Genomic DNA, 18752 nt, shown 5'->3' on the forward strand with positions numbered 1-18752 from the left:
TGTTTGCACTAAAGTAAAAACCACAATCACTTCATGCGGATACCCCTTCGGCGCCAGCTGCGGTCTCCAGGCTGGAGCTGAACAACAACACCCTGATAATGACTGTGTTTAGACTGTTCTTCCCATTCTATGCAAGGCCACCTGGGTTGGCTCGAAGACTGTTTACTTAGCCTGGCAGGGCGAAGGACACTGTCTCAGCTGAACTCTGGACACATACACACACGCACACACACACACACACACACAGACATATATACACATGCAGATGTACACTCATCCCCCCTCCCCCTCCAAACGCCTTCAACGCTTATTCCCCTCCGATGCTGACAGTGGATCAAGTATTATGTATGTTAAATCTGTTCACTTTCAGATGCTGAATCACTTTGGAAGACACTGTGTTATAGTGCATGACAAATCAGTGGTATGTTACGCATTGGAGATGATAATGGTCTTAATTTAAATATACAGTCTGCAGCCCTCTTTGTGCAGCAATAAGCAGTGGTGGAAATGAAGGCACCAGCACCTTCAGCTTAACTAATGATTAACAAATAATCTTGATTTTCTCAGACTGTCGTGCGTGCACACTCGCCATATCCTTATCTTCATTCACGATAAAAAAGACTGGTCCCTTCCAACTGTTTAGCTAATTACATTTTTTCATTTGGTTTATGGTGCAAGTCCATCTTCATCCTTGATCACCACCCTCAGGCGCAATCACACCAATTTGGGATGGGAGGCCTTGGACTGGATATGAGTCAGATCATCCTGGTTAAATACACTACAGTGGCCGGAGTGACGCAGGAGCTCTTTTAGTACATTTTTTCTTTTATCATTACAAGGACCTCAGAGGAACCTAAGGTTTCTGTTTCTGTTCAGCTTTTTCTTTGATTTGTTCTCACTTGTTTTGGTGGTAAATCTACTAAACTATTTTCCTAAACTGAAATGCTAATCATAATCTAAGGAGCTTGGAAGGAAAAGCGTCTGGACTTCTTTGAGTTGCTGGAACACGTTTCACCTCTCATCCAAGAAGCATCTTCAGTTCTAAGGGTCAAATGGTGGAGAGTCCCAGATTTAAACCCACTGGGAGTTTCCCCTCAAAGAGGGACAAAGGACCCCCTGATGATCCTCTACCTTATCACATGAGCCACGGTGTGAAAGCAGGTGTGGGTCACAATCAGCCAGGGTTTTGGGTGAGCTCATTGTGAAACCTGGCCCCACCCTATCATGTGATTTCCTGAGGTCAGATGACCCCGGATGTGAGTGGGCGTTAAGGCGTCTGGTAAGGGATCTCGAAACTGGATTATAGATGGCAGAGAGTTGGTGTCGTAAACCACCGCCTCTGTTCAAAGATGGTTGTTGACAGTGGTTGTAAATGGCTTCTTTCTCTCCTCTTTCAAACCATCTGTTCTCTCTGTCCAAAATGTGTCATCCTCGGAAGAGTGACCTTTGACCTTTAGATGCAGATGAACTGCTGAGTCTTGTCCTGTGGAGGTGGCTCTTCTATGTTGTCCCATGCGCTTGTGAAGTGGCTGTTTGGTCTCTCCGATGTAGAGGTCTGGACATTCCTCGCTGCGCTGTACAGCATACACCACGCTGTTAAGTTTGTGTTTAGGAGTTTTGTCTTTCAGGTGAACCAGTTTCTGTCTGTGTGTGTTGCTGGGTCTGAAGTACACTGGGATGTTGTGCTTGGAGAAAACTCTCCTGAGTTTCTCTGATACACCGGCTACATAGGAGATGACAATGTTGTTGCGTCTGTCCTTCTTATCCTCCCTCGCTGGTGTCTGATCTTCTTTTCTGTGCCTCTTTGCTGACTTTATAAAAGCCCAATTAGGATAACAACATGTTTTAAGTGCTTCCTTTACATGTGTGTGTGTTCCTTCTTTTTCTCTTCAAGCTTAGAGGTAACATGTTCTGCCCGGTGGTGTAGGGTCCTGATTACCCCAAGTTTATGTTCCAGAGTGTGATGGGAGTCAGAGAGGAGGTACTGGTCCGTGTGTGTGGGCTTCCGGTAAACCTCAATGTTGAGGTTTCCATTCTCTTCAATGTGCGCAGTGCAGTCCAGGAAAGGCAAACAGTTGTCATTTGCGTCTTCCCTGGTGAACTTGATGTTTTTATCCATGGCGTTAGTGTGAGCAGTGAAGGATTTATTTTATTCTGCTGTTGGTTCCAAGGTGGATATTTAACTTTCAAATTTTTCTGGCAACATTAATTAGAAGTTTCCAAAATGCTCAGTGTGGAGAAATAATTAATTTTCCTGAAATAATCTACTGACAAAATGTCTACAGTGTATTTTTTATTTCTAAATTGTGACTGTATGTGCACTAACTTAATCCACTTTGATGTGAAAATTTAGGCAGATCTTTAAAATAGGACGATCATTAGTCCTGCTTACAGATTGATTAAAATTACTATGACATAATTCAGTATGCATGGCTTCATCACAGAGTGACCTTCAGTATGCATGCATGCATTGAAGTGGTTTGCAGCCCAGTCAGCACCTCAAAGTACCACAGTTCTTGTTCTTGTGTTCAGTGCTTGCGACCTAAAATCCAAGTACATTTGCAATGTCTTCCCATATCTTGGCAAGGACCCCAATCGTCCCAGTGGGGAGAGACTGTCTGAAAATGTAGTGATGAGGCTGATGGAACCATTCCTAGACAAGGGCAGAAATGTTACCACGGACAATTTCTTCACATCGCCTTCACTTGCGCAAAAACGTCTTAGACGGAAAACCACCATCCTCGGGACAGTCAACAAGTGTCGCCGGGAAATGCGATGTGTTCACTACTACAGATACACATGTGGTAAATGCAGACTACAGATACCATGGCAGTGCCATTATTGTGAATGATTACTGAAAATGTTGAAATGTACTCACTCACTTTTTATTAGTATTTGTAAATATGTGTACAAATGGTTGGTTTTTTTTTGGACTGTTTTTATCAATAAATCTCAGCAACAAAGGAAATACACCCATGTGTGTTGATTTCTCCCTAAGATGGCAAACTGAAACACAAGTTTCCTTGTGGCTCTGGAAACTAACCACTCCAAGTTGGTGACTTTTGGAGATTTATTTTCCTGGATCAAAGGAGCTTGCAAAGAAAAGCATCTGGACTTCTTTAAGTTACTTGAAGACGTTTCACCTCTCATCCGAGAAGCGTCTTCAGTTCTAAGGTCAAATGGTGGAGAGTCCCAGATATAAACCTAGTGGGAGTAACCCCCCACAGAGGGACAAAAGGACCCCCTGATGATCCTCTAATCACCTGAGCCAAGGTGTGAAATTGGGTGTGGGTCCCAATCAGCCAGAGTTTCGGGTGAGTTCATTGTGAAACCTGGCCCCACCTTATCATGCGAATTCCTGAGATCAGATGACCCCGGATGTGAGTGGGCGTTAAGGCGTCTGGGAAGGGATCTCAAAACTGGATTATAGATGGCAGAGAGTTGGTGTCGTAAACCACCGCCTCTGTTCAAAGATGGTCGCTCACAGTGGACATAGATGGCTTCTTTCACTCCTCTTTCAAACCATCTGTCCTCTCTGTCAAAAATGTGAACATTGGCATCCTCGAAAGAGTGTCCTTTATCCTTAAGATGCAGATGGACTGCTGAGTCTTGTCCAAGACTCCCCACCCCCACACACAAACAAAGAGGCAGTTGGCAGTTAGAAATCAGCAATCATTCACACACCCCCACTCCCCCACTTCTCAGGTAACGACCTAATTTACATATGAATAACTAGCCAATTTAGCTTCCACTTGGCTGAAGCTAAAGCCTAGCTAAACGCCTACCAGCCATTTGGCTGGAAGGCGGGTTTTAAAGGTAGAAAGCCAAATGGCTGCTCTCTGGGACTCTGTGTGCAGTGAAGGATTCCACTTCTTGTCTTTTGATTTTGACCCAGGTGTCGTCTACATATCTGTACCAGCGGCTGGGTAATCTCTCTTTAAAAGAGCCAAGAGCCTTTCTTTCCACTTCCTCTATGTAAAGGTTGGCTACAACATCATAAACAAACAGAGATAAGGCAAAAAGAAAGCACACACAAAAAGAAAGAATAGCGCCCCCACAGTAATAGAGTCATTTGTAAATAACATTGTAAATACATTCTAACTAAAATGTATTCAGCAGTTTCCACAGCAGGGAGTCACTTGCTAACATAAGTCTGTCTTTGTCCCTAATTAAACTACAACATTGTTTTCTTTCACTCATAAACCCATTCACACAAGGTATTCGGGCTTCTTTGGTTTATTACAATACCTGCTTTTATATGAAAATGCCAGCACAGATGTTAACCCTCTGAATGGGCATTTGCCAAGGACACACAACAACCACAGAAAAACTAAAAAAGTATATGCTTTGTATATTCTGCTGTGTTGTTTCAGACTTTTGAATACATTGTTTATTGAAAGCAAGTTGTTTGTTGTGTTATAATCAAAAAGTGCATCTAATTACACTAACCTAGATAGATGATAAAAGCCAACTGCATTTAGGAGATTAAGTAAAAGGTTATTGTTTATTCTTGTTTCGCTTAAGTAAGTAATTACTTACTTATATTACTACAATAAATCGCTGAAATGTAACAAGAGTGTGAAAAAAGGCTTTATTTGAAAACTTTGAAATTCTTTTTTCAGGGGCAAAAGACTCCATTTCAATTTTCATTTGTTTGTTTTTAACGAATAGCAAAAAAAGAAAAGGAAGTAGTATCGAAGCAAAACTTAATCCAATAAAAGAATCAGCACCAAATTCAGCACTTAAACCAATTATTATACTGGTAAATTATCACATTGGAGAATCAAAGACCAAGCCAAAGTGTCCCTCAGTGGCAGAGTGGGGGGGTGGCTTACTGGGCTTAAGCCCGGGTTGTTTTTTCAGAAGCCCGCGGTCTTTTGGAGTATAATCTTTTCATAGTTAGATGTCTGGCTGACAACTGTATAAAGCAAAAAACTACCCACAATATTCGAAGCACATAGTGCACACTGTGGGAATTTACGACTGTGCGTAAATCCCCCCTATTGGTATGATCCGAGCTCAGGCACTAAGCGGGCGGGGCAGCTGCAGCCTGCGAGTGTGCTGTTGGAGAAACGGAGCCAGGCAGACAGAGGAGAACTGAAGTTCGACCAGGTACCAAAGCAAATCATTCGTACTGTACAAATAATGTAAATATGATGGTGTATCACGAAAGATTGATATCAAAGTGATCACTTGACCCATATTACATTACTTCTCTTCAAGTGAATCAACAAATGGCGAAATGAAAAGCCGAACAACAACAATGCTGTTTCTTTAGAGGGTCTTAGCTTACATGTGTGTTTATTTCATATTTTCTGTTGTTTCCCTCCACGGCTAAACAAATCGGTTTCAGTAATGCACTGATATACAAGAACGGACATAAGGGGCTTCTTTCAAAGAAAAAAATCTGGTAGTATTTTATATATTATGCTTTGTATGTTGTTCAGTATACTTCTATGCAAAACAAGAGGAATTTCAACACACAGCAGTATATTCACAGTTGAAACCAGATATTTACATACACTCTATGGAAAACACAAGAACTTTTTTTTACTGTACAACTTCAATTTAGAGTAAACTTGTTTTGTTTTGGATAAATAAATATTGAAATATCTTTTGAATTAGTTAAATGTCAGAATAAAGAGAGACAGAGCTGTCTATTTTTTTTTTATCACATTCATCAAATTTAGGAGTACATATACACTAAGTTTATTGTTAATTAATAAGAAAACTCCAGAGGATTCCATCCTGAGCTGAAGACGCTTCTGATAGGTTAGTAGAGTCCATGTGAGTAAATTGGTGGCACAGCTGTGGATGCATATAAGGCAAAAACACAGAGCCTGTTTCTGTGACATGGGAAAATCAAGAGATGTCAACCAAAACACCAGAAAAAGAATCGTGGAGCTCCATAAGTGTGGCTCAAGTTTGAATACAATTTGGTGACATTTACAATTAAGAAATACAGATAGTTTCTCTCTTTACTCTTAAAGTTAACAAATATGTTTTTTATACACTCAACAAAAATATAAACGCAACACCTTTGTTACTGCTCCCATTCCCCATGGGATGGACGTAGAGACCTAAAATTCATTCCAGATACACAATATAACCATCCCTCCCAAACAGTGGTCACAAATCAGTCCAAATGTGTGGTAGTGGGCACATCTGCTATATTGAGATAATCCATCCCACCTCACAGGTGTGCCACATCAGGATGCTGATCTGACAACATGAGTAGTGCACAGGTGTACCTCAGACTGCCCACAACAAAAGGCCACCCTGGAATGTGCAGTTTTGTCTCACAGCAAAATGCCACAGATGCCACAAGCAATGAGGGAGCGTGCAATTGGCATGCTGACAGCAGGAATGTCAACCAGATCTGTCGCCCGTGCATTGAATGTTCATTTCTCAACCATAAGCCGTCTCCACAGGCGTTTCAGAGAATATGGCAGCGCATCCAACCGGCCTCACAACCGCAGACCTCGTGTAACCACACCAGCCCAGGACCTCCACATCCAGCAGGTTCACCTCCAAGATCGTCTGAGACCAGCCACCCAGACAGCTGCTGGAACAATTGGTTTGCACAACCAAACAATTTCTGCACAAACTGTCAGAAACCGTCTCAGGGACGCTCAACTGCATGCCCGTCGTCCTCATCGGGGTCTTGACCTGACTCCAGTTCGTCGCCGTAACAGACTTGTGTGGGCAAATGCTCACATTCGATGGCGTCTGGCACGTTGGAGAGGTGTGCGCTTCACGGATGAATCATGGTTCACATTGTTCAGGGCAGATGGCAGCTGAGAATGTCCCAGTTCTTGCATGGCCAGCATACTCACCGGACATGTCACCCATTGAGCATGTTCGGGATGTGCTTGACCGGCGTATACGACAGCGTGTACCAGTTCCCACGAATATCCAACAACCTCGCACAGCCATTGAAGTGGAGTGGACCAACATTCCACAGGCCACAATTGACAATCTGATAGACTCCATGCGACGATGTGTTGCACTGCATGAGGCAAATGGTGGTCACACCAGATACTGACCGGTTCTGGGTCCCCAGACCCCCAATAGCGCAAAAAACTGCACATTCCAGGGTGGCCTTTTGTTGTGGGCAGTCTGAGGTACACCTGTGCACTACTCATGATGTCAGATCAGCATCCTGATGTGGCACACCTGTGAGGTGGGATGGATCATCTCAATATAGCAGATGTGCCCACTACCACACATTTGGACTGATTTGTGACCACTGTTTGGGAGGGATGGTTATATTGTGTATCTGGAATGAATTTTAGGTCTCTACGTCCATCCCATGGGGAATGGGAGCAAAAACAAAAGTGTTGCGTTTATATTTTTGTTGAGTGTATTTATCGATATAAAAAAATAAACATTTAGTCTGATTTGATGTTACAATGAAAAAAGTTTTTGTGTTTTGATCTGAAGAGTAAATATCTGGTTTCAACTGTATATTTGATGATTGTCAGCACAAAGAGGGAGAGAGAGGAACAGAGAGGGAGATGGAGAATGAGGACAGAACAGAGATGGAACAAGAGCAGGTGAGACACACATGTTAGTCAAATGGTTGTTTACCAAAAGTATCACCGTATCATAGGTCCTCATGTATCTCGTACCAGGTGTTTCTTTTTAGGTTTGCTATTTTTCAAATTCTACATTTATTAAGTTATGCAGGCTTGTTTGCACAACAAGGCTAAATAATTATATAAACTTTTCTCAATCTAAATAGTGGACTTTGGTAGAATCAAAAAATAAGTGTAGTGCAGGTCTATGATGATTTTAGTGCTACTATCATCTAGTTCTGATTCTGGTTCTGTCTTGGTTAAGTCCTCAGTAGTCCTGATTTTGAACTGTTGTAGTCCTGTTTTAATTCCGGATCAGTTCTGGGTCTGGTTGAATTGGGGTTCAGTCCCTGTGTCTTGATGCAGCCCTGACTTTGTTCTGCCTTGCTGCTTAATTAAAAAACTAGTTTAAGGTGTCCTGCATATGTGATATATATTTTTCCCTATATGAAGTCATTCTTTTTTGAACAAAACTCAAAACAGAGACCATTAATCTTTCAGTCATTTCTACTACCCCCCCCCCCCCCCCAAAAAAAAAAAAAAAAAAAAAATCCCACATGCATACTACCCTTTAGGGCTAAGCCCTGGGTGTTTCAAATGTCTGGCTCCGCCTCTGGTGTCCCTTAAAAGTAATTAAAATTAAAAAATGTTCAAATCCTTGTTACAAAGAACCATGAATAAAGCCTGATTCTTGTGAATAGCTTTAATCCTTTAAGTGAAGGATGGGAGCGGCAGACTCCGTAAATTTGGTGTGGATCAAGTTCATTTAGAGTTTGTCAAACCTTTAACCTTTAATAAGTGCTTTGTTCAGTTTTGTGTTGAAAAACACAAACTCAGAGTACATTCAGCACCCTAATGGTGACATGGTAGGTTGACTTCAATCTAGAGCTTTTTAACCAGTAGCATCACTGAATTAGAGAGAATTCCTGCAGCCAGACTAAAAGTGTGTTGGAAAGCCAGAAGTCTGATGGTGTAAACAGGGGCTCTCTCCCTTCTTCTTTACCTTCCTCTTTACAAACATCAGACTCCCGATTCAACCTCACTATCACCTCCAGAAGTTCTCTGATGATACAGCCATTGTTGGTGTATCTGAGTATCTGAGGGGAAAGATTTAAAGTATAGGAAAATCATCACTGGCTTCCTCTTCTGGTGTGAAGTCAACCTGCACGTCAACAACAGTAAGAAGTGGGAGATGGTGGTTGACGTCTGGAGAAAGTGAATACCCATCACACAGGGGTACAGTTACAGTGTGATGAATACCCATCACACTGTACCTGTCCAAAGTCATGGATAGGTACAAATTCCTGGTTATTTACCTTAACAGTAAACTGGACTGGTCAGAAAACACTCATGCTCTGTAGAAGAAGGGCCAAAGTCATCTTCATCCGCTGGGCATGCTGAGGTCTTTGGGGGTGTGCAGGACATTACAGAGGACCTTTTTTGACATGGTGATGACTTTTGCAATCTTTTATGCAGTTGTCTGCTGGAGCGGGATAGAAACAGCTTAATTTACTGATAAAGAGGGTGGGTAGAGGAGGATTTTAAGGATGTCCATTATGAACAACACCTCTCAGCCCCTCCGTGAGACTGTGGAGGCCTTGAGCAGCTCCTTGAGTGGTAGATTGTTAGAGCCACTGTGTTCTTTATCTATTTTTCTAATATACTTCGAATTTATTTTTTCTTTTAGATCCTTTTGCTGCTGTAACAAATGACATTCCCCAGTGTGGGATTAATAGAGTCTATAAATCTTGAGTTTGGCATCTGGATAGATTGATTACTTCTATGGACAACAGGTAACTGTCCATAGAACAGGTAACGAGTTGAGGAGGCTCCCAATGTCAGCTCGATAACTGTACAAAATACCCCTGGGAGCCAGAAATCTTGCTTATTTCATTCATGAAAATGTGAATAATTGATAACCTTTTTTGAAATGCATTTTTTGGTTATTGATCTGTTTCTCACTGTTCAAATAAACCGAGCAGTAAAATTATAGACTGATCATTAGTTTGTTAGTGGGCAAACTTACAAAATCATGTATTGCGATACTGCAGTGTATGCCATATGTACTAGCAAAACCACTTTTCAGCAGTGAGCTTGATAGAGGCTGTTATTCCAGAGTCGATGTTGTTATTTATTTGACAGACATGTTTCCGTCATTATTAATTTATCACATCTAAAAACAGGCCTGCTGCAGCTGGACGTGGACAGAGTGAAAACAATGACTGGAGGCAGCATATTGCATGTTGAAGGGAGAATTAAATGAGCATAAGCCCCCTGGCTTTATGTCCTAGGTCGTCTGTTAATTTTTTATGGGTGCCTCACTAATTCATGAGGACATCTGTTTTTGCAGCTTCCACTTTATAAGCCCCATGTTCTGCAGTTATGAGCAACGCCAGCTGCAAACCGATTAGACGGGACTTCTAATGGAAATTCAAGCAGAGGAAAACTTTGCACAAACACTACAGCAAAACACAGACACATGCTGGCATATGCTGTCCTCTTACTCTCATTTGCAAAACTAAAAGTTACAGCCCAACTAGTACTCCCTAGAGGCCTCAGCCTTCAATAGCCTATTAAAATAACCCTCTTTTGCAGTTGTTCAAGGTCTTACCAGTACTACTTATCCCCAAAGGCTACACTAGCCCGGATAAATTTGAAAACGCTGCGTTCATACTATCGTTTTCAGTTGTTTTCACAGAGTTGTGCGTCCACATTGAAATGTCTGAAAACGCCTATGTTCCAGTACTGCGCATGCGTGAAACGCAAGGCGATTTGGCCTGCCTCATTTCTGTCTGTCGTTTATTTACTTTCCGGCTCTTTGAAACATTGCGACAAAATGTTGAGGAAAAGCATTGAGTTTTTTAAATGGACTAACAACGAGGTGGAGTTGTTGCTGCGAGTAACACAAAAGTACAAAGTTGCAAAAGCAAGTAAGAATTAAAGAACTTGAAGAAAAGTTATCTGGAGCACGTAAAAACTGATAATAATCTTTAATAGGGCTGTTGAAATTGAGAGCAAACAAAACAACTGCTGTATAATGCCCTCCGCTATCTTAGTTTAATTGGTCACATGACTGCATCACATGACTAAAATGTGTCATCGTTTTCGAAAAGGCTCCGAGTTCGCTGTCCACACTGCGACGCGAAAACGGCCTTTTCAAATGTATCCGCTTTGGAGAGAGTTTTCAAAACGCTCCGTTTTCCTTGACTGAAAACGCCGTCTCAGTGTGGACGGAAGGCCAAAACGGAGAGAAGATGCGTTTTCAAACGTATTAGTGTGGACATGGCCACTACTACTACTACTACCACCACTACTACTACTACTGCTACAGAAAATGCTGTTGAGGTCATTATTTATAAAGTTTAATTCATAAAATTTATTTCAGTTTTCAGCTTTGTGTCTAATAAGTGAACAGCATGGCCTGTTGGGCTGATCAGGACTTGGCTATTAAAAATATGGTAAATGGACTGTATTTGTCCATTTACCATATTTTTAATAGCCCTAAGGACCCCAAAGCACTTTACACATCCAGTCATCCACCCATTCACACACACATTCACACACTGGTGATGGCAAGCTACATTGTAGCCACAGCCACCCTGGGGCGCACTGACAGAGGCGAGGCTGCCGGACACTGGCGCCAACGGGCCCTCTGACCACCTCCAGTAGGCAACGGGTGAAGTGTCTTGCCCAAGGACACAACGACCAAGACTGTCCAAGCTGGGGCTCGAACCGGCAATCTTCCGATTACAAGGCGAACTCCCAACTCTTGAGCCACGATCATATTATTTAATATCATTTGATATTTTATATCAAAGATATTAAATATCTGTTCTATGTAACAGCTACCAAATACAAGATCACCCTTTTTAATCAGCTACTAAGCTTTTATTTGCTGAATTTTTCATGGAATAATGAGGAAACATGCCTTATCTGATCATGGGACAGATTGCCAGTCAATTGTACAGGTGCTGGTCATATAATTAGAATATCATCAAAAAGTTAATTTATTTCGCTAATTCCATTCAAAAAGTGAAAGTTGTATAATGCATACAATAGTTTTTCTTTTAATTTTGATGATTATAACTGGCAACTAATGAAAACCCCAAATTCAGTGTCTCAGAAAGTTTGAATATTGTGAAAAGGTTCAATATTGAATCAACTGATTAACTCACCTGCAAAGGCCTTTAAATGGTCTCTCAGTCTAGTTCTGTAGGCTCGGAGAAGACTGCTGACTTGACAGTTGTCCAAAAGATGACCACTGACACCTTGCACAAGGAGGGCAAGACACAAAAGTTCATTGCAAAAGAGGCGGGCTGTTCATAGAGCTCTGTGTCCAAGCATATTAATAGAGAGGCAAAGGGAAGGAAAAGATGTGGTAGAAAAAAGTGTACAAGCAATAAGGATAACTGCACTCTGGAGAGGATTGTGAAAAAAACCCATTCAAAAATGTGGGGTCGATTCACAAAGGGTGGACTGCAGCTGGAGTTAGTGCTTCAAGAACCACTATGCAAAGGCGTATGAAAGGTTTCAGCTGTCACATTCCTTGTGTCAAGGCATTCTTGAACAACAGACAGCGTCAGAAGCTTCTCGCCTGGGCTAAAGACAAAAAGGACTGGACTGCTGCTGAGTGGTCGCTGAGTGGTCCAAAGTTGTGTTTTCTGATGAAAGTAAATTCTGCATTTCCTTTGGAAATTAGGGTCCCAGAGTCTGGAGAAAGAGAGAGTGTAAAGTATCCACAGTCAGTGATGGTTTGGGGTGCCATGTCATCTGCTGGTGTTGCTCTGCTTTGTTTTCTGAGGTCCAAGGTCAACACAGCTGTATACCAGGACGTATTAGAGCACTTCATGCTTCCTGCTGCTGACCAACTTTATGGAGATGCAGATTTCATTTTCCAACAGGACTTGGCACCTGCACACAGTGCCAAAGCTACCAGTACCTGGTTTAAGGACCATGGTATCCCTGTTCTTAATTGGCCAGCAAACTCGCCTGACCTTAACCCCATAGAAAATCCATGGGGTATTGTGAAGAGGAAGATGTGATATGCCAGACCCAACAATGCAGAAGAGCTGAAGTCCACTATCAGGGTATCCTGGGCTCTCATAACACCTGAGCAGTGCCACAGACTGATTGAATCCATGCCACACTGCATTGCTGCAGTAATTCAGGCAAAAGGAGCCCCAACTAAGTATTGAGTGCTGTACATGCTCATACTTTTCAGTTGGCCAAGATTTCTGAAAATCCTTTCTTTGTATTGGTCTTAAGTAATAATCTCATTTTCTGAGTTACTGACTGTGGAGTTTTCATTAGTTGTCAGTTACAATCATCAAAATAAACACTTGAAATGTATCAGTCTGTGTGGAATAAATGTATACATTATACAACTTTCACTTTTTGAATGGAATTAGTGAAATAAATAAATTTTTTGATGATATTCTAATTATACGACCAGCACCTGTATACGTATGAGTTATGTATAAAAAATGTCTATATGACAAGGAATATGCTATCTCTCCTTCATCTAAACTTTATAAAAAGAAGATCTCATTGCAGACAGAACTTAAATTACAAATGACACGATAAGATTACTTACACAGCTTCGACATAAGTACTATGAACACGGGGAAAAAACAGGTAGTATACTAGCAAGGCAAATTAAAGAAGTTGCAGCTTCAAGACTGATTACAGAAATAAGAACTAGTGCAGGGCAATTAACAACTGACCCAAAGAGAATTAATGATGTATTCCGAGAATATTATAAAGCACTTTACTCTTCAGACTTAAAAAAAGATCCAAACATAATCGAAAGTTTTTTCGATTCTATTCAAGTTCCATCTATCAATATAGAACACAAACGATTGTTAGAACAACCAATAACATTAACGGAGATAAATCAGGCTATTCAAAGTATGCAGTGCTCAAAAAGTCCCGGTCCGGATGGGTATAGTGCTGAATTCTATAAGACCTTTAGTGAACAAATTTCACCCGTTCTTTTGGAGGTATATAATGAAGCTTTAACTAAAGGATGCTTACCTTCAACCATGTATGATAGCACTATCTCTCTAATCCACAAGCCTGGTAAGGATCCTTTGGAACCTGGTTCGTACAGACCAATAAGCCTATTGAACGTAGATAACAAAATATTGGCAAAAATTCTGGCTATGCGGTTAGAGATAGTTCTCCCAACAGTTGTGTCGGAGGACCAAACGGGATTTGTAAAAAATAGACAGTTATCTTTTAATATTAGAAGGCTATTCAATATTATATATACACATAATACTTCTGATCAATCCGAAATACTACTCTCATTAGATGCAGAGAAGGCCTTTGACAGGGTTGAGTGGGATTTCCTCTTCTCGACCCTGTCAAAGTATGGCATAGGCCCTAATTATATCTCCTTTGTTAAGCTGCTTTACACAAAACCTAAGGCCTCGGTTAATACAAATAATATATCTTCTAGTCCTTTCCTCCTCCACCGCTCTACAAGACAAGGGTGCCCTTTGTCCCCATTGCTATTTGGGTGGATGCCGTAGGCATCCACACTATTGAGATCCTGTTTCTCTTTATTCTTTATCCTTTATTATTCTAGTTGCTCCGTTTCTTTGCCGCTTAACTACTCCCTCAGTTTTCAGCCGATTTTTACCATTCAAACTCTAAACTGTTCTGCTATTTCTGCTTTCGACTGCTATATCTTTTGGTACTTATTACTATTATACTTTTTAAAATATTACACTTTTTTCCTTTAATTTGTCCCATTGAAATGAATGGGAAACTTCTACAATTCTGCTAAAACTTGCTTGTCTTTGAAACTTAACTACTTCCTCATACTTTCACCTAGAAACTCCATTCAAACTTTAAAACGTTCTCAGATGATTGGGCTATTCCTGTGTGATTCAGCTTTTTCATATCTGTTACCGTTTTCATGTAATGACTCTTTAAGTTTTCAGTTACAACTTTGTGATTTTTCAGAAAATACATGTGTTGCTATGGTTGCTATGCAATTAACTCCCACTGCACACTCGTCCGTTCTGAATTTTCTCTTCATGTCTGAACAACTCCTTGCTACTCGCTCAATTTCCACTCAACTTCCACAAATTATACATCAAAACGTAGGTATTTTTGCTGGCTTTAAGACAGTGTCACTATAATTATTGTGAGAGTTACGTTTTTTTCACAATTTGCCTCGAAGTGACACATGGTCTAAAAACTCCCCATTCAAAGTCTATGGGGAGGTTGTGAAACTCAGAGCTGAAATACTGAAACTGAAGGCATTTTCAAATCGTCATATCTCCTTAACGAAGCAAAGTTAAGACATGAGGCTTGTCCCTGTATATCTTCAGACACTCCTGACACTCACAATTCAAGAATTATTTTCTCACCTATTACCGTTCTGAGATGAGTTAGACTTGTTTGAGGGGTGGAAATCTGTCCTCCTCTCATTTTTCAAATTCCGAAAATGAAGCCGTTTCTTCTCTCGTCATATCTCCGCGACGGAGATACAAAGAGCTATGTAAATCGCAGTCAAAGTACACCAAAGTCCGCTGATTCACCCAGTGCAAGAATTATGCTTCTATCCCACCTAGTTTTTGAGTTACACGACGTTTTGTAACTCCAAAAAACGGCGTTTTTCGCGTCTCACCGCGATCTAATTCTGACTCCTCATCACCCTTTTTTTCAAAGCGCCCGCCCCCTTAGAGGTGGCGCGATTGGTAATGACACCGCTCTTCAGACCAGAGGTCGTGGGTTCGATTCCACCTTGGCCCACATGTTTTTTTTTTAACTACAAATTTATACACTATCACAGACCGGTAATTCATATTGATAATTTATTACAATTCTGCAAAGTTTAATGATTTTAGCAGCTTTTCTAATATGGACCTCAGATTCTGGTTAACAGTCTATGGCAGAAATACATACAAGTACACAGCCTGATGAAGCAGACAGAAGCAGTACCTCTGATTGGTTCCGCAGTTTCACCTCTTATCAGCACAAATCTCACCCTCTTCTGCTGTTTTCACCTCTTTTCTGCTAATTTGAGCTTCTGTTCCACAGTGCACTCAGCCTCTTCTGCTGTTTTCATTAGAATTTTAAGCTTTTCCACCTTTTTTCAGTTACGTGAGAACCAGTTTGGCTCAATGAGTAGCTGAAAAATATCAGCCTCTTCTGCTGTTTTAGCAGGATTTCAGAGTTCAGCTTTTTCACTTGTTTTAAGCACAAATTTCAGTTTCTTTACCTCATTTCACAACAAAGTTCTTCCTCTTCACCTCTTTTCTGCTAATTTGAGCTGCTGCTCCACAGTGCACATTTTCCCTCTCATCATATCTTTGCTTGTGACCAGAACTCATTTGGCTCAGAGGGTAGGGCATCTGTCGTGAGACCCGGTGGCAGAGGTTCGAATCCTACCTGTGACAGCTGCTACACATGTTCACTGCTTGCATGCGCTCTGCTTTCTTGACACTCTCCAGTGTGTCATTACACATACAGCCATCTTCAGCAAGCACTTCTGCTTCTACACTTCTTTTCAACTCGGCTTTTTGCTTCTTTACCTCTTTTCAGCAGAAATTATTCCTCTTCACCTCTTTTCTGCTAATTAGAGCTCCTGCTCCACAGTGCACTTAGCCTCTTCTGCTGTTTTCATTAGAATTTTAAGCTTTTCCACCTTTTTTCAGTTACGTGAGAACCAGTTTGGCTCAGTGAGTAGCTGAAAAATATCAGCCTCTACTACTGTTTTAGCAGGATTTCAGAGTTCAGCTTTTTCACTTGTTTTAAGCACAAATTTCAGTTTCTTTACCTCATTTCACAACAAAGTTCTTCCTCTTCACCTCTTTTCTGCTAATTTGAGCTTCTGCTCCACAGTGCACATTTTCTCTCTCATCATATATTTGCTTGAGACCAGAACTCATTTGGCTCAGAGGGTAGGGCAGCTGCCGTGAGACCCGGGGGCAGAGTTTCGAATCCTACCTGTGACAGTTGCTACACATGTTCCCTGCTTGCATGCGCTCTGCTTTCTTGACACTCTCCAGTGTGTCATTACACATACAGCCATCTTCAGCAAGCACTTCTACACCTCTTTTCAACTCATCTTTTTGCTTCTTTACCTCTTTTCAGCAGAACTTCTTCTGATTCACCTCTTTTCTGCTAAATGTTTAGCCTTTTCACCTCTTATTAGCACAATACTAAGCAGCTTCTGCTAATTTCACCAGAATTGTCAGTCTCTCCACCTCTTCTTTGTAAGAATCAGTTTGGTCCAGTAAGGTGAGACGCCGCCTATAGATCAGAAAGGCCAGGTTCGAATCTCGCTCAGGGCAATGTTTTTTGTTTTTTCAACTTTTTCTGCTTTTTTCAGCAGAAATCTTCAGCGTAAGGCATCCACACAGCATTTTCGCAGGAAATGCAATTTTTTCTAGTTGCACTTGTGATAGAACCTCTTGCCATTCAATTACGCTCTACAAAAGATTATAAAGGAATAAGGAGATTTGGTGTAGAACATAAGGTGTCTCTCTATGCAGATGATTTGTTGTTATATATCACTGACGCTACTAAATCATTGCCAAAAATTATGACAGTTTTAACTGAATTTGGGAAAATTTCTGGATACAAAATCAATTTAACAAAAAGTATATTGTTTCCAATTAGTTCTTTAGAAAAATTAGATAGCGCCACATTGATCTCGTTTCCTTTTACAAGCTCAAATACCTTCAAATATCTTGGAATAACTGTAACCTGTGAATTCTCTGGCCTTTTTAAATATAATTTTATTAATTTATACCATCTAACTGAACAGAATTTGGAAAAACTGTCTAAACTGCCCATCTCCCTTGCTGGCCGAGTAAATATCATTAGGATGAGCACTTTACCCAAATTTTTATTTTTATTTCAATGTATCCCAATATTGATCACAAAAACTTTTTTTAAGAAAATAGACCAGTTAATTTCTCAGTTTATCTGGAACAAAAAGACACCCAGAATAAAAAAGATATTTCTCCAAAGAGCCAAGATTACAGGAGGAATGGGGTTGCCTTGTTTTCAATTTTATTATTGGGCCTGTAATATACGTTGTATGTCATTCTGGGGCGGGGAACATAGACCTGATTGGGAACGGATGGAAAGTTTGACTTTTTTCTCCAATACTCTTAAATCTTTGGTTCATTCAAACTCAGATCTGGGTAAGCATAAATGTAAAAATCCGGTAGTGTCTGGCTCACTAAAAATTTGGTCTCAAATTAGAAAGCATTTTCATTGGCGTCAATGTTCAATCTTTACACCATTAATTCATAATCAAGCATACACATTGCTCTCAGGATCAACATTCCAGCTATGGACTTCCAAAGGGATACATACAATCAAGGATCTGTTTATTGATAATCTTTTTCCTTCGTTTCCACAACTTCAACAAAAATTTTCCATAGAAAACAGAGATTTTTTTTTTTTTCTTTTGGCCTGTCCCGTTTGGCTCTTTTGCCATCAGAATTGTTATCTAAAGGCAAAGAAAGATGCCCAACGGATTTACTTTACCAAACTGACCATCCCAGCCTTGCCGTAATGGTCCATTTGATTCACCTTTTATTGTTTATTTTATTTTCACTTACTGAATACGGGACAGACTTGACTGGGGGAAAGAAGGGGAGAAAGAAAGAGGGAAAGAGAAACAGCTGAGAAGAGGGACGGGGGAGAAGGGCAAAAGACAAAAACCAACAGAACGGGCAGAGAAAAAAAAATGCATATATCAATCACCTGGATCACCTGCTGAGAAAGAAAAAAGAAAGCAAGCAGAAGAGAACAAGAGTAATAGAATAAACAACATCACAATGATATATGGGAATATGACAGTAAATACTAAATGTTAAACATTATTGTGCAGCACATAAGATCAACAGAACACAGTGTGCTTTGAGGTAGGAGCCAAAAAGGGTGTAGTTTGTGGGTGTGATCACCCGTGTGTACACCTGTGAGCATGGACGCGCTTGTTTTTTAAAAGGTTCCTTCATGTAATAATCTGCTAGAGGGTGTGGGGGGGCCACAGCCCCGTCCTCCAGGGCATGAAGCAGGTGTGGAGGAGATCAAAACTCCAGACATCCAGAGGCCCCCAGAACACAAGAGACCAAGGAAGACCACCAAAGGGGCAGCTGCGCCACTGTCCCGGAAAGAGCTGAGGAGAGTCCCAGATGAGGGCTC

General features: G+C 40.9%; 1 protein-coding gene across 3 annotated transcripts in view; it reads right to left on the reverse strand.

The window, feature by feature from the left end:
* Positions 1–16975, reverse strand: part of LOC146563464 (uncharacterized) — a 43496-nt gene extending 26521 nt beyond the window's left edge. For 2 of the 3 annotated variants that reach the window (XR_014894317.1, XM_085290559.1), the window contains exon 1: positions 14957–16975. The gene's annotated coding sequence lies outside the window, so the exon portion shown is untranslated. Of the gene's footprint in view, positions 1–13610; positions 13697–14956 lie in introns of all 3 variants that reach the window. The other variant, XM_085290560.1, reaches the window with a different exon arrangement.
* Positions 16976–18752: the final 1777 nt, after the last annotated feature.

The sequence above is a fragment of the Mchenga conophoros genome, linkage group LG11, assembly GCF_057382185.1.
Source record: "Mchenga conophoros isolate Kocher_MC1m ecotype Shallow Benthic linkage group LG11, M_conophoros_male_GT1.1, whole genome shotgun sequence".
In the NCBI taxonomy this organism is placed as follows: domain Eukaryota; kingdom Metazoa; phylum Chordata; class Actinopteri; order Cichliformes; family Cichlidae; genus Mchenga; species Mchenga conophoros.